This window comes from Coenobita brevimanus, chromosome 65 (assembly GCF_032717465.1).
Source record: "Coenobita brevimanus isolate Jiangsu-jjx chromosome 65, ASM3271746v2, whole genome shotgun sequence".
NCBI classification, from domain to species: Eukaryota; Metazoa; Arthropoda; class Malacostraca; order Decapoda; family Coenobitidae; genus Coenobita; species Coenobita brevimanus.
Window position 1 is genome coordinate 51,899,394 of NC_137018.1, and position 13,791 is coordinate 51,913,184.

Below are 13,791 nucleotides of genomic sequence, written 5' to 3' on the forward strand. Positions count from 1 at the left end.
TCCCTCCACTCCTCTCTTCTCTCCCTTTTCCTCTTCATTCCCTCCTCGCTCCTTCTCTTTTTTTCCTTCATCCTCCCTCTTCTCTCCTTGCCAATCCTCCCCTCTCTCTCGTTGTACAGTAGTTCAGGAAGTACAGTAGTAGTAGTAATAGTAGTAGCAGTAGTAGCAGTGACTGAAGTTGACAGTTTCTCTCTTCTGACCATATCCTTTTATTACCTCTGCAGGAAGGTTATGTTCTTGGCCGCGTTGGTTCGTTTGTCTGTCTGTCTGTTAGCAGGATTACTCATGGAGTTATGAACAGATTTTGATGGAATTTGGGTAAGGGTGTGCGGCCAAGGAAAAAAAATAATAAATTTGGGGGCAAATCCAGAGTATCCCGCACAATATCTCCAAAAATTCTCAATGAATGTCAATGAAATTTCGTGGAAAGGTGGGCCATGGACCAAGAAAGAACTGATTAAATTTTGGGGTGGATCTGAATCCTATATCCACAGATCAGAATCAAGATCCTTTTTTAACGGCAACGGCATTGGCGGATGTTACCGAGGCATGCGCTGTTTGAATGCGTTCTAGTCTATGAGTGTGCCCCAATCTGTCTGTCTATCTATGCACTTTTCTATCTGTGTCCATGTATCTGTCTCGACGTTTGTCTATCTATCTATTTATCCGTATTTATTTGTGTGTGTGTGTGTGTGTGTGTGTGTGTGTGTGTGTGTGTGTGTGCTCGTGCGTCTTTTTTTTTATCCGTCAATCTGTTAACCTGCCTATCTATACAGGGTGACCCAAAATAAATGCAAGCCACAACACTAGGAGTACATCGGGGCATCAGTGGTGGGGGCGGGTGCAAAGGTGCCAGCAGAATGGGCCGCACATACCCGACCTGAATCCCCCATATTTCTATCCGTGGGGGTATCTGAAGGAAAATATTTACGAAAACCACGCCAGACAATCACAGACCTGACAACAGAAATCACAGCCAGCACCAGATATATCCCAGGAGAGGAGTGCGTCCGCGTAACTGACAAATTCGAATTCAAGAGTGCCTGCGACGTCGAGGTGGTCATTTGGAACACATTTTGGAAAGGTCATAAAAAACAGACCATTTGAACTGCAGAACCTAAACTTTCAGGACTGTTACCAATCCAGCTTAACGTGAATGTAAAAATAAAGCATATCTCATCAGTTGTATAAATGACACACACTTTTATGGACTGCATTCATTTTGGGTCACTCTGTAGTTACTCCTAAACTAAATAAAACTCTGTTATTACACACATACACACAGATAGACTGATAGATAGACAGATAAATGAACAGATAGATAGACGGATATAGACTGATACAAATGCTCTCAGGTTGAAAGGTTTGCTTACCTTCATACAGAATGAATACACTTGCACATATAAATACACAGAAAGATATACAGTACACACATATGTATGCAGACGGACAGACACAGTCGCACACAAGCACAGAAAAATATACACATAGGAAGACATATACACACCAAAACACGTACACAGGCACATAATCATGCACAGAGAAGATATCATACACGCACACAAACAAGCACACATGCACACTTGCACAGACATACAAACAAACACTGACACGCAAAGTCTTGTTTAATCTCTCTCTCTCTCTCTCTCTCTCTCTCTCTCTCTCTCTCTCTCTCTCTCTCTCTCTCTTTCCATTCCTGCTTCTCTGTTTATCTCCCCTCCCTCCCTCCCTCCCTCCCGCCCTTGTCACTCGTCCTGTCGCATTTCATTCTACCTCACTTTATTCTTCACCACCCGTGTGTGTGTGTGTTTAATGTTTTGTTGCTTACTGAAACTTCTCTATTCTTTCCTTTCTCTTCATCCGTTCTTTCTTCTCTTTCTTCCTCCATCCCTTGTTTCTTTCTTCCCTCTTCTCTTTACTTCCACTCTCCTTCCCTCCCTCCCACCCTCGTATTTTGCCACCGTCCAATCTCCTTCCCTTCCCTCTTCCCCTCCCCGTTCCTTTTCTCTTTGAATCACAGCGTCAAGACTACGCTATGTCGCAACCTAACCTTGAAAGCCCCCGAATGTCTACATCGGGCCTGATAAATTCTGATCTAACCTAACCTACCCTAAAGTAGCCTAACGTATCCTAACTTAAGCAATCAAAATTATCCAGACCTAACATACTGGCAAGGTTTAATTACGCCAAAAGTAAGGCGTGAGTTACGAGAGTCTGGCAGCAGGCTTGATCGTGGTTGCAGTGACGGTATGTGTATTTCCAGAAAGAAATGTTAAAATATGACGACACTGACGCGGTATTTCCAAATTTAATACTGGAATGAAATGTTAACAGGTTCCTTTGTTATTTTTTTACAGGTTATCGTATATCGTGGGCTTTGTTAATGTTGTCTGTAAAAATGTTCGCAAATAGAGAGGTCCATTCTTGTACTTCATACTCCTGAGTAGGCTAGTCCCAGTAATAATAGTATGAGCAATTGTATTTTATGCTGAATCACAGTTAGATCATATGAATGTATACTGCATGTAGATTAGAAATATAACGAAGCAGTTTAGGCATTGCCCTTGATGTACTATAAATTTAGGGTCATTTGAACTCTCTTATACGATAGTTTGGGTTAAAGTCCCCTATAAGATCCCTAGTCTGCGTCATGGGCAAAACGCATTTAAAGCACGGACACCCACGCCTTATGGTCGCCCCAGTAACCTATGATGTTATGAAACAAATATCCTATGATTGATTGATTGAAATATTTATCGTTGTAAAGGTATACAGGGTACTTATACAACAAGAGAACGTGGTGGATCTTGCCATACCCCCTATGAAAAGCCCATTCTCCCTTTTTGATGAAACATGCATTCAATTTCGCATTAATACTTTACCAAACGGGTGCGGCCTTTCCATATTCTCTACAGAAATGAGTCTTTTATGTGTTAATTGGCACCTCTCCTTGATTACCATGCATACTGGGGATTTTTTAAAGCTTACCTCTGAAGGCTGTTATTTAGGACTTTGAATTCGTAAATATTCCGCCGACTTCGCCATATCCATTGCTGGGTATTAAACGCTGTGAACGCACGTTTTGCTTCTGGCGCGATTTTCAAATGACGTGTCCTAGATGTACTATTACTTGGTGGAATTGTAAGTTATTTGCAGTGGTTTACATCAACTGCTTCCTTTAATATGCAACCATTTGCTTATCAAAGACACAACAAACTGCAAGAAGTGGTATTCTTCAAGTTCCTTCTGGCTGCAGCTGCTTATCCTCCTTCATATTAAGGTAACTTCCTTCTGCTTCCGTTTTTTTTTTTTTTTTCTGTTGGTCCAAGTAATATTTCGTAACAATCCAGTTTCGGAGGGGGGGGTTAGGTTTGGCTAGGATGGATTAGGTTAGGTTAGGAAAGTATTGGCGGTCTGGGGAGCTAAGCCCCCCAGTCAGCTTAGGCCAAGTTAGGCCAGGTTTGGTTAAGTCGCTAAGTTTTCCATGGGTTTGACAGTTATCTGTTTTCTTTTGCGCATATTTGAGTACGTTCGATACACTGACCCGTCCAGTCGGAGCGATGGTTAGTAAACAACGCCGCAGACAGCGGGCGAGATTGTTGACAAACACATTACGTGGACGACGTGGACGCTTCCTTAAATACCAAAAAATAGGTATATATATTGTCTTTTCCCAATCACTTCCTGCAGTCACAATTCAACAGTTAACTATCTGTGTTGCATATGTACCAAAATTTGTTACCTTGAGATGATGAGTTTGTTATGGGTGGAGTCGGCGCGCCCGTTTGGGTAAAGAATTAACAATTTCAGTACCCTAAAACTAAACAGAACAGGACATATAGAACTAGCTGTTCAGAACATATATTCCTAAGTAATTTTTGTTTATATTAGTTGATGCACCCCGAGCGCGTTATAGTACAACCACGCTGGTTCAAGCTTGAGAGGGAAGCATTTGGGTGGAGACGTAAAGACAAATTCCGGGATAGTGGAGACAAGCCGTGTGCCTAACATACAGTATAGTAAGTAAAACATGTAATAGGAGGAAAGGTAAATGTATGATGTACTTTAAGCAGCAGAAACACCTTGCCAATTCAATTCATATTCCTGCAGTTTGTTTTCTATATTTTTCTGACTTTTCAGTGTGGTAGATTACCTTTACCTGGTGAAAAACTTCCCCCATGTTATCATCATGTACCTTAAGCCATTCCTACGATTGTTAAGGGCGTAATAGAAGAACCTTACGCAATGTACTCAAAGGTGGATTTTGTTTCCCAGTTTTCCAACTGGACGTTAGGTTAGGTGAAATTACTAGGTATAGTTAAGCTAGGCTAGGTTAGGTTAGGTTTAGTTAAACACTTAGGTTAGAACAGTCCCTTCCATCATAACACTGACAAATCAGATGAGTTGTTATAGTGGAATAGCAAAAAAATAAATAAATAAAAACAGGGAAAAAGATTTAACAAGAAATGTTTATTTACCACCCCAGAAATAGTTAGAAAACTGAGAAAACTGTAACAGATTGTCAGGAAGAAGAACTGATTTGGTTAGGTACCGTACTTCTACTGCTTAACCCGTCACGTCCCGAGGTTTTCCGCACCTCTGACATCCCCCAGTCCCGAGGTATTTTCGAAATTTTTTTTTTTGGCTAAAACCTTCGCTTTTGGTGAGAAACATCGAAAATTCATAGAGAAATCGCTCACCTGAGGTTTAAAGTGCCCAATCCAGGTAGGAGTTCCTCCTTACCTGAGTGGGTTTTCTAACATGCTGGCACCAAAGAAAACGAGTTCTATGGGAGGGTAACTATTTTATCCACTCATAAACGGTATTTATTTATTTACTTGGTACGAATGTATATGTAGTATGACAGTATATTGGTTTTCAAGCAGTAATAAAGGCATTATAAGCATTGTTTCACTCACTAACTAATCACCATACCTGACCTATTTTTGCCACACTACCTGATCATTATTTCTGGCTGTTTTTTCTTCTAATGCTATGTAAACATTGTCCTCCACATTGTCATCGATTGGGGAATCACTCTGGCCCTGAATAACTTTACTAGCCAGGTCATTGGTAACAGGTCCTTTGCCAAGACAATGGCGTGAGGGGGGGAGGGGGGAGGTTATGCAGTGTAAGGCATTGTACCTGCTTGGTATCTTGTACAGGAATAGAGGAAGGTGTCCCGTGTATACATACGAAAAATCACGTGCGAAAATTGAAAATTGTGCAAATTAGGTACCTTGCAATTGCACGACGTACTGGTACGTCGCCGGGACTGGCAAATGCAAATCGTGGTGACGTACCCATACGTCGTCGGGACGGGGCGGGTTAAAGTAAGGCATATGTTAACCAGAGGAAGTCTTCATATAACATTAGAACAGTAAACATGGCCTGCAAGTGATGAAGTAGAAAATCTCATTACGTCTGTCAAGACAGAGCCCATCCTACCATCAGACCCACAGGAGGAAGCAAGAACAGGGAGAAAATGTATCCAAACTCACCTTCCATCGGTATGCCCTGCCAGAATCAAGACTCTCTAGCACAGTAACTTATCAAATAAAGGGACAAGGCTCTTCATTTGCCTTCCTGCACTTATCACAGGTGTGACAACAGAGGTAATCGAGAAGGAACTAGACAAGTTTTTGGCTACCATCCCGGACCAACCAGGAGTTCTGGGATACACCTCGTCATGCCCAGCAACCTCCAGTTCCCATGGGGCCCAGCTGAAGTACCTGCCATAAAATCAAGGCTGGCAGTGATGCCGTGACCTTGCCTCAAAAATCAACGAGGAATCAACACCCTCTTGAGGCAGAAGCACTTCAAGGTAAAGACCTAGTGATGCCAAGATAAGGGAATACAGCCAGATGTGCAGCTGCTACTTACTGCAATGTTGGAGAAAAGGCTAGAAATGCAGAACAACGATAATGAAGTTAGTTAATAAGGGTGTAAAGTAAGCTGACATTAAAGATGTCACTGTAGCAGTGACAGCACTAAAACTCGGCAAGTGTTACATTGTTATCGTACTTCTCTAAGATTTATTCAGAATTTTAGTACTAAAGTCAAACATTGTAACTGAGGACATTGTCAAGGATTTATTAACCCGCGGCGTCCCGGGGACGTACTTCCACGTCCTCACGTTTTGTCACAGCTAATCCCGGGGACGTACTTCAACGTCCTGCAATTGCAAGGCTCATAATTTCCACAATTTTCAATTTTCGCGAGTCATTTTTGGTACGTATACACGTGACACCTTCCTCAACAAGATGCCAGGCAGAGACAATGCCTTACCCAGCATGACCTCCTCCCCCCCCCTGCATGCCATTGTCTCAGCAATTCACCTGTTATCAGTGACCTGGCCAGTATAGCCATGTCATGCCACGGTACGAAATTCAGGGCCAGAGTGATTCCCCAATCAATGACAATGTGGAGGACAAACTTTACATAGCATTAGAGGAAGAAACAGTTAGAAATGATGATCAGGTAATGTGGCAAAAAAAGTCAGGTATTAGTGAGTGAAACAATGCTTATAATGCCTATATTACTGCTTGAAAACCAATATACTCTTGTACTACATATAAATTCGTAACAGTAAATAAATAAATACCGTTTATGAGTGGTGTGAAATAGTTATTCTCCCATAGAACTCGTTTTCTTTGGTGCCAGCCTGATAGAAAACCCAGTAAGGTAAGGAGGCTCTCCTACCTGTAATGAGTATTTTAAACCTCAGGTGAGCGATTTCTCTATGAATTTTTGATGTTTCTCACCAAAAGCGAAAGTTTTAGCAAAAAAAAAAAAAAAAGGTCGAAAAATGGTCGGGATTGGGGGGTACCAGTGGTCAAAAAGTGGTCGGGACGGGGCGGGTTAAAATACAGTGACGGTGATGCAGTATTTCCAAATATCCTATCGGAATAAAGAGTTTTTTATTTGTTATAGTTTAGGCTAGTGGATAATATTCAAGGAGACATGGGACTTCCTTGTTTTGCAGTTTTTTTCTTAACTAAGGACCATCATGGGATTCTTTTAGTATTTTCTGAGCATTTTTAAGCTTTGATGTTTTTTTTCTTTCCCTTTTTATAAGTGGTGAATAGTGTGTAAAAACCAGGCTTTGCTTATAATCACCCAGCCGTGCTGAAGACAGATGGATGCTATCTTAGAATGTCATTTTTAGTACAATATTACCCTTTTGAGTGCTGATTTATCCAAACCTAACCATATCTAAATTTATCCTGACCTTACGTAACCTATTTTATGCTAATCTCGCCAAACAACCTAACTAAACCCATCCCTTATTTTTCTTGTTTATTCATGAATCTTCTTCATACTAAAAAAAAAACCTTCTCTACACATTTGCATAATCTCTGAATTAACCCAAAGGTAGTTTTTTTTTCAGGATTTAAAAGGTGGCCTTATATCTCTTTGAAGCAAGCTGATTAGTTCATATACAGTTGTGGTTTTGTTTGTTTGTTTTTATAAATGTTCATAAATAGGGGACTACATTACCTTATTGTACTTCCTACTTGTATAACTTAGATTCTGTGGAATAGGAAATGTTTTAATTTAATCGACGAGTGTTAATTTACCAACTTGTATCATATTTTTGTGGATGCCTCCTATCTGATGTACATAAAGAATTGCTTTTTGATCACATCTATCTTCGCCGTCGAATGGTTGTGTGATGGTTACAAATGCACCGTGATTACTGAATGCTCTTTAATGCATGATACTGTTTTAGTTCAGTTTTTACCTATTGCACATTTTAGTTTGGCCATATGGAGAGGATGGAATGAGAGATTAATGAGGAGAGTGTATGTGAATGAGGGGGAGGATGAGATGGAGTGGAGAGGTATATGAGAGAAGAGGGTGTGAGCTGGGGGGAGGGCAGTGAAATGTGGGGGACAGGGCAACATGGAGGTGATTTGTTTGTGGCTGCCTGTTATGAGAGTAAGGCATCTGGCACTAGGTAGATAGACATTTAAGTTTGTATATATGTTGTGAGGTAGGTAGTCTGGGAGGCAAAGTCTCTCAGTTAGGTTTCAGTGTCCTTTCAGATTTTGGTTTCTGCTGCTATTTATGGTTTTTAAATTATGTACCGATATTTTTGAGTTTGGGGGATTGACATGTCCAGGTGGTGGGATCGGCAGTAAACACATCGTCATGGGTGTTCAGGTGGCTTTCTTTAATATTACGGAGCAGGTATGTTTTGTTTATTCCATCATGTTTTTTCTGAAATCAAATGTTAATTACCTGTGATAATGTCTAGTGCAAAAATTAGTTTCCTTAAGGATGTGAGTTTGTACCAGTAAGAAACCAGCTTGAATTATTGTACTATGGTACTGCATGCTACTGTCCTCCTATTTTACTGAGGATTCTTTATTTTTTCATTTTAACTTTTGGACTGGCAATTGATGACTGTACAGTAATGTTAAATTATGAGTACTGTATGTGGATTGTTATGATACTTCTGTTACTTTTTTTTGCTTGTTTCAATGTTGTCACCTGTTAGTGACACAGCTGAGTTGGGTCTCCACTGAGCCTCTGAGTTGTGCACTGTATGACAGTAGCTGCGTGTTTCATATTGTATCTTTTGGTTAATTTCATACATTTTTAGTCCTGATGGTGGGATGATAGGTGTGGGACAGTGTCTGGGTGCCTCTCCAGTTCTATTTTGAAAGTTTCCAGTGGTACTTTTCAATTTGCATATGAAATGAGCACTTTTGAGCTCATGAAATTAATACTGTATTAGAAATTTGCTTTGAATTAGCCTAGTGTTGGGCATATTTCTTACAGATAACACATATGGCTGACAGCTAAGGTATGTTTGAAAATTGGTCTCAGTTAGGGTTAAGTTACATGAGCTGAGGTAAGGATAAGTGGCGTCAGGATATGTTAACACTTAAATGGCATTAACCTCATGCCATAATCCCGTAATTTTGTCATCAGAATCAGGTGTTATAGCTTTGTAAAAATTTTCCAGATTTTAGTGGTTGATTCTTGAGAGTGGATTTCATAGCTGCCACAGTGTGGGTGATGGTTTTATTTAAAGCTGTTTTCTTTATACAGCCTGATAATGAGCTGTGATGTAGCAGACATATGGCGCAAAAAACATCTGGTCATCTCCAGAGGTCCATTTCATTTCAGATAAACTGCTGGCTCAGTTACCATGTTAATACCAGGCAGTGGTCCATTATGTACTGTATTGTTTAGGGTGCTGCTTTACTACCGTAGTGTGTATGATGTCCACACCAGTTGTGTTTTCTAGCATGTGATTGTATGAGAGTATGGATGAGTAGTATCCATAGCACAATGTAGCTACATGCACCCTTTCTGACATCCCAATGTTTGTTTCAGAGCTATGTCAACATCAAAACATAAGAAAGTGTCAGTTCCCGTTGGCTGCATGATTCAGAAGAAGCTGGTCGTGCGGGGGTGGATGAATGATTTAGACAACGATACGATACCAACAGCAGAGAAGAAGGCCTCCGACTCAGTAAATCCACCAGCCAACACTAGCAAGAAAAAGTGAGAAAGAACACTTCGATATAGAGAAATGTACCTTGGAAATTTTATAGGAAAGCAACACGGGATATACCCAGCCCACTCTTGTTATGTGGTATGCCTGTCTAGCTTATTCATGAAACACTTTTGTTGAAAGGCCACCAATGACCTCACAGGGCATTGGCAACACACTCTACTCATCCACAGCTGTTCTCTTTATTTCCAGACCATTTCCTTTATTGTATTTTCATAATAATATTGGATTTTTGTGGATTTTAAGCTGTATGTTGAGCTCCAGAGTAGGGAGTTAGGATATAGCAAACCTCCCAGGATGGCATAAAATCATAAAATTCATTAAAATTGGCTCAAACTTGGCAACAGGCCTAAAATAGCATAAAAAGAAATGTAATAAAATTCATTAAAATTTATTATAAATGATGTAAACCCCGCAAAATGGTGAAAGCAAAGAGCGATCTTGCAGTCGAGTGTTGCAAACTCCAGGTGTCACACCACATGAAATGGTAGCACTGGTGACAATTATGACGTACTACAACGTGTGCCGCCAAATGAATACTGTACTGAAATTTCTTTAAATTCTGGATTTCCCTAGAAATATTGGTTGTGGAACAGATTGCGTAAACTAGTGTTCTGGGTTGACAAACTGTGGGGGAGGGGACTTTGATAACCAGGACACACTTTATACAACACATCCAGAGCAATTCACAGAAAGGATGCATATTAAAAGGGGACACACACACTGCATAATTGCTGCTTACCCATATTCTAGATGTGGAAAAAATTTACCGACGATTGGGACAGCTCCTCTTATGTTGTATGTGGCTCACAAAACAAACTTGCACCCCTCTCCTATAATGGTGTAGCCTACCTGAACGCACCACTGACGTTCAGCACACTGGTGAATTGTGTGGAGACAAAGTACCTACCTACCCCCTTCAAGGTGCCCCACTGACACGGTGCTCATTCCCCTCTTCAGTCTGCCTGAGTGTGTCATTGGCACATCGAGTGGTCCTTCTTTCCTCACAGTGACCCTGGCTGCACTGCTGGTTGGGTGAGTAAGGTGTGTTACCCATGCAAAAACAACACTTGAGCTTCTACTTGGGTACAAGACTCCTACTGGCAGCATGTAACTACTGTACTGTACATGAAACATTTGATCTTGGACTCCAGGAAGAGAGCCCATCTGAACACCAAGTAAGGAGGATTGATCAGTACTGGGCTGACATTAGTCAGTTAAAAGATGAGCAGGGAAGAAAGAAATTCCCGCAGCTGTGTGTGCTTGCTAAGTGTGTTTTGACTCTGAGTCATGAAAATCTATCTGTCTATCTATTGCCAGATGCCTCAATCCCGTTCGGGGTGGCCACAAACAAATCACCTCCACGTCGCCCTGTCCCCTGCCAATTCACTGCCCTGCCCCCAACTCACACCCCTCTCTCTCATATACCTGGGGGAGCGCGGTAGCTCGGTGGTAGGGTGTCGGGCTCGTAATCGTGATTTGTGAGTTCACGCCCCGCCCGGTGGCTGCCGTACTGGGAGGGGTAGCGCTTTCCTGTAACCCTAGCAGGGCTATATGATCTGATGAGGTCTAGCTCGGGGATTAATCCTCCTTCTCTCATATACCTCTCCACCCCATCCCTCCATCTCATCCTCGGCCTCCCCCTCCCTCTTCCCCCCTCCACGTCACTCACATACACCCTCTTCGTCAGTCTTTCACCCTCCATCCTCTCTACATGGCCAAACATGAAAATGCTGTCCCTAAAAGTGGGTTTTCCATTAACAAGTCTGTTCTTGCAGTCCATGGTCAGAGCCTTGGAGAAGAAACACTCATTGCCTTGCGAAATGTTAAAGATCTTCTTGTGAATGCTGGTGGTGTAATGGGCATCCCAGTCACTTCAGATCTTTTGAAAGCTGTGAGACATTTCTGCCAGAAATACCAAGCTGATCTTGAGGCCAAGAGAAAGGCAAGGGAAGATGAGTGAAAAAGAAAAGAACAAGAGAAAGAGACAACAGAGAGGAAAAGAAAGTCAGAGGATATTATGAAAGCAAGAAATAAAAAAAGAAATCAAGTTGAAATGATCAGCATTCACAGTGGCTGACGCAGCAATTTCTGAGGGTAATCAGAAACTTCAGAATGCTCTTTGTCAGTGTATAATGTCCAGGACCGAATTGCAGAATGCTCAGGCACAAATTGACATGGGACTGGAGAAAAAATGTTCTCTGGAGATGGAAATCTTGGAGCTTCAGAAATGGAAAATTGACATTGTTAAGAAACAGAAAAAACAATGATTATTCATACTTGGGAATCTAATAATGTTCCAGATGTACTTTTTGATGTTTCATCTTTAATGTAATAGACACAAATTGTTGTGCTATTAGTTTCATGATAAACTAAAGTGGTTTGCATTGAATAAATGCTTATTGTAAGATTAGTTACCATCCACTCTGAAGGACATCTCTTCAGTTATTGTTGCAGAGCCAGCACAGAATACTGATGTTTCAGTTTACACCAAAATAAATCAGTGCATTATGTTTTTAGGTCTAGTTATGTTTTATGACTCACCACTTGATGATTCATGGTTAACTCATAAGAAAGCATTAGAAAACTATAGTTACGAGCATAAAAAAGCATAAATTTTTATTGTCAGTGTCATAAAATGATAATAAAATGTGACTGAAAAGAGCATAAAATTATACAGTAAATAAAAATTCTAAAAAGTGGCTGGGAGGCATGATATAGACTCAAGTGCATGGTTGGTGATGTATAAGAGAATATTTTGTTACTTCTTGCCTCTGCTAGTGGTGGAATGTTATTTACTGAGGTACCAATAGTTGCTGTTCGGGTGTATTTATGCATGTATTTGTATATTGCAGTGGCCAGCATACTGTGTTTAACCCTAGATAGGTAATGTGGGGTCTCAGAGACCCCAGTCCCTGAAATTTAATTTTAAAAAATATGAGCATAAGGTCTACAGATCTGTCCGTCTCATTACCTTCCTGCCTAGTGATGCTCTTCATGGGGATGATGGGGTCATAGCTCTACCTGGCTCTGATTTTTGCTCTATAGAGCCATTGGGGTATGTTAGACCCCAGATTACCTATTATGTAACCTCAGTTGAGCCCTCTTATGATTTTTTTATTTCAATTTGCTGTCTTTCTCCTTTTTTATACAGAAGGTCCCAACATCGGTCTACTGCAGACCACCCAAGGAATCATGATATTACTTTTCAATTTTGCAAGATTTAATTTTAAAATTTTTATACCTAAAATTTAACCATTTTTGTATAAACTTAAAAAAAAAAAAAAAAAAAAAAAATTCGATTAAACTTTATTTTTTGTGGCCCTATTTACAGATAAGGGGTTGAATTATGTGTGTATTGAAGCATTTTGAAATATCTCAAACGGAAGTATTTTTTTTATATTTTTTTTCTGTGGGGTCTGTCCAACCCCACGTTACCTAATATAGTAACAAAATCAAGATTACCTTACAAGGGTTAATAACTTGAAGGAATGATTGAATGGCAAATGTATTTGGAAAAAAAAAAAAAAAAAAAAAAAAAATGTGGATGGTGAGGCTTGTGAGGTGTAACCAGGATTGTAAGACCCTGAAAAATGTGTGAACGATTGCATGCTTCAATTCACTGGGCATGCTGTGAATGGCTCTTCCATTTTTGTACTCTCTTGTCTTTGATTCTGGATCCTACCTCACCCAGTCTGTAGTGGGGAAAATTAGTCAGGATGTTGCTGATGATAAATGTATGGTTATGCATATGGGCTTAATGACTAAATATGAATAGGGATAGTAGCAAAAGGGTATATTTGAATGAATGTGTGAGAGAATGGATATAAAGCCAATACGGTGGGTGGATGTGACAGATGATCGTGTGAGAGAGCAAACTAGGGATCACTAGCAGTTTTATTTGAATAAATGTGGTTATTTCATCAGTAGTTTAATAGTGAAGCACTTTTAATTAACGCAGCTAATGGGGACTAACCATAACTGCTTTGTTGTCAGCATGGAGTCCGAGGTGTACAAATTCCAAACACTGGAGCTGCTGTCCCTATATGTCACCATGTCACTCAAGCAGGTGGTCAACAACAATCTTCCTCCTAGGGTAAGCCACTCCACTCTTGGTTGTAATGTTGGCAGATGAGGAAGCTCCCTAGCATGTTTTCCTTGAGTGTTTATTTCTGTACAGTATCTGGTATGGTAATTTTCTCTTGTATATTTTTAAAGCAATTTATGAGTATTCAAATGATTTAAAAAGCATAAAAGATAAT